Below are 2,827 nucleotides of genomic sequence, written 5' to 3'. Positions count from 1 at the left end.
AGACGCGGCTCGGATCCCGCGTTGCTGTGGCTCTGGCGTAGACCGGTGGCTACAGCTCCGATTCAACCCCTAGCCTGGGAACCTCCATATGCCGCGGGAGCAGCCCAAGAAATAGCAACAACAACAACAAAAGACAAAAAAAAAAAAAAAAAAAGAAATGTTGAGAAAATTGATATGAAAAATTTAATTATTAAAAACTAACTTCAAAAAATTAAAAAAAGATTCAAACTTCGAAAAGATTCAAAAGAAGATTACATACTTCAACAATAAAGTATTTGTGGCCACTTATTCTTATTTTTGAGATAGTATTTTAAAAATATCCTTTTCTTTTACTTAGTTGAGAGCAAGGCAATTCTTTTGATTGAGTCCTTAAAGGCTTTCTTCACTTGATTGTTTCTCAAAGTATAAATAAACGGATTCAAAGTAGGTGAAACAGAAAAAATGAGCAGTGAAACCACTTTTTTAATAGTCACTTCTCCCTTTGCTGTAGGATTCATGTAGATGAAAATGCACGTTCCATAGGTGATGGAAACCACAATCATGTGGGAAGAGCAGGTCGAAAAGGCTTTTTTCCTTTGCTGGACAGAAGGGAACCTAAAAATTGTCTTGATGATGTAAGCATAGGACAGAACTACACAAGTGAGAGTCATATTCAGGGTCAGCACAGCACAGATTATAACTGTCTGTTCCATGGGCCATGTGTCTGAGCATGAGATTTTCACTAAGGGAAACGCATCACAGCCGAAATGATCAAGCCTGTTAGAGTCACAGAATTTCAGATTTAAACCCAGGCTAAGTGGTGGGATTAAAACACAGAGACCAGCCATCCAACAAGAGCTGATGAGAATCCCACAGACTCTGCTGCTCATGATGGTCACATAATGCAAGGGTTTGCAGATGGCCACATAGCGGTCATAGGACATGGCGGCCAGGAGAAAAAACTCTATTACTCCACAGAGGTCAGTGAAAAACACTTGAATGAAACAAGCATTATAGGTAATGACTTGTCACTGTTGCTATGCTATACAAATATCTAGGAACACATGCAGTTGTTAAGGAGATCTCTAAAAAGGAGAAATTTTTTAAGAAAAAGTACATGGGTGTTTTCAGGTGGGAATCCACAAAGGTGAGTGTGATGATGGTCAGGTTTCCAGTTACACTCAGTGTGTAGGTGAGAAATAGAAAGATAAAAATCAGAACCTGTAGCTCGGGTCGTCTGTGAGTCCCAGCAGAATGAATGTTGTTATTGTTCGGTTTCTCATCCCTGACTTCTGACTTCTCTTCAATCTGTAGATGATATTCAGAGAAATTTGCTCATAGATTACAGACCATTTTAACTGATTTAAAATTTAACATATTCAAGCTTTTATACTTCATCATAAATAAATGTATATATTTACATTTTATGTCTATCCTGTGCTTACGATTTTCCCATATACCTAAGCAGATTGTCAAGGAGTTATGATTTTATTAGTAGTTTTAATGTCTTTTTTACTCTTCAGAATTCTCTACTCAAGGAGATCTACTTCTATATACAGGAAGACAGTATTTCTAATTTGAGGTTGAATAGCTATTCAGAGTTGCCCTGAATATTTCTTACGTTAAGTTAGATACAGATTTTTTAAAACGTATCTTATACATAGAAAACTCCCAGGCTACGACATTTATCTACACGAGGGAAATTCCTTCTCAAAATTGACATCTCATGATATAATCTGAAATACCTAAAAATGTAAATTATGACTGCCAAGGATTTTTTCTTTCAAGAGGAAAATATAAGCTAGATCTTACAAAGGGACTTACAGTCAAAAAGACAAACTTTATCGTACTTACTCTACTGTTCATAAATCAGAGCTTCTGTTGGTTGTTGAAACATAGCAAAATTAAGACCACACTATTAAACATCATATTGTAATAAAGGTCTCTGTGTCTTCACTTCCATTGGCAGGTCTGGGAATCCCTGACCTCCCCTTCGTTCACCGTCTCCAACAAAGTGGAGGCTTGCGTGCGATGGACTTAGTTCTATTCAAACTTTCCAAATATTTTCTTACTATCTCCATCATTGAAACCAAAATAGATTAAAGTAAGGGTGGAGGAACTCTCTCCATTGGTGGAGGAGATGAGATTTACATCATCAGGACACAGAGAAATGCTTTTACAATGTCCAATGTGACCTTCCTTTTTAATTTGCAGAAAAAGCCGCTAAGTGAACAAAAGCACATAGTCCTTGTGACCTGCAATCAAGAGCGGTTCCTTAATTTTCTGAGTAATGAAGTTGGGAAAAGCACAAGCACAGGTTTCAGTGGGGATTATGTCCTTGGAGACAGGAGGATGTTATAGCAGCACTTGATACAGGTCAGGAGGGCAACTGTGTCATTTCAGTTACATTGCTCATTAAAAAAAAAATTCTTTTTATATTAATAAAATTTTTATTATATGACTGCTTTATTATCATTGGACAATTTAATTCAGATAAAAGTTTATAAAATTATACAAGGCTACTGCTTACTTTATAGATCTTATCCTTTAGACGTTTCTTTCTCTGAATACACGGACTGCATTATAAACATTATTCATGAACACGTAAACGTTTGTAGCCATATCTTGTAATTGGATACAAAAGATGCTTTCATTTTTTGCACAATATCAATTTGCCTACTGTCACTGAATTTTACGCTTGAATTTTGCCGAAACGGTAAATTTTGTTATGTATATTTCATGACAATAAAAACATACACTTTTATATATTTAAACATAATTTATCACATAGTTTCAATTTGTTTTTTCTAATTATTCACCATTAGTAATGTTAACTTTTACTATTATA

General features: G+C 35.5%; 1 pseudogene; it reads right to left on the bottom strand.

Annotated features, from left to right (window-relative positions):
• On the bottom strand, positions 330 to 1,262 carry LOC100512758 (annotated as a pseudogene).

Source organism: Sus scrofa, chromosome 5 (assembly GCF_000003025.6).
Source record: "Sus scrofa isolate TJ Tabasco breed Duroc chromosome 5, Sscrofa11.1, whole genome shotgun sequence".
Lineage (NCBI taxonomy): Eukaryota > Metazoa > Chordata > Mammalia > Artiodactyla > Suidae > Sus > Sus scrofa.
The sequence above is the reverse complement of the archived record's forward strand: the minus strand, read 5'-3'. Positions and strand labels throughout refer to the sequence as shown.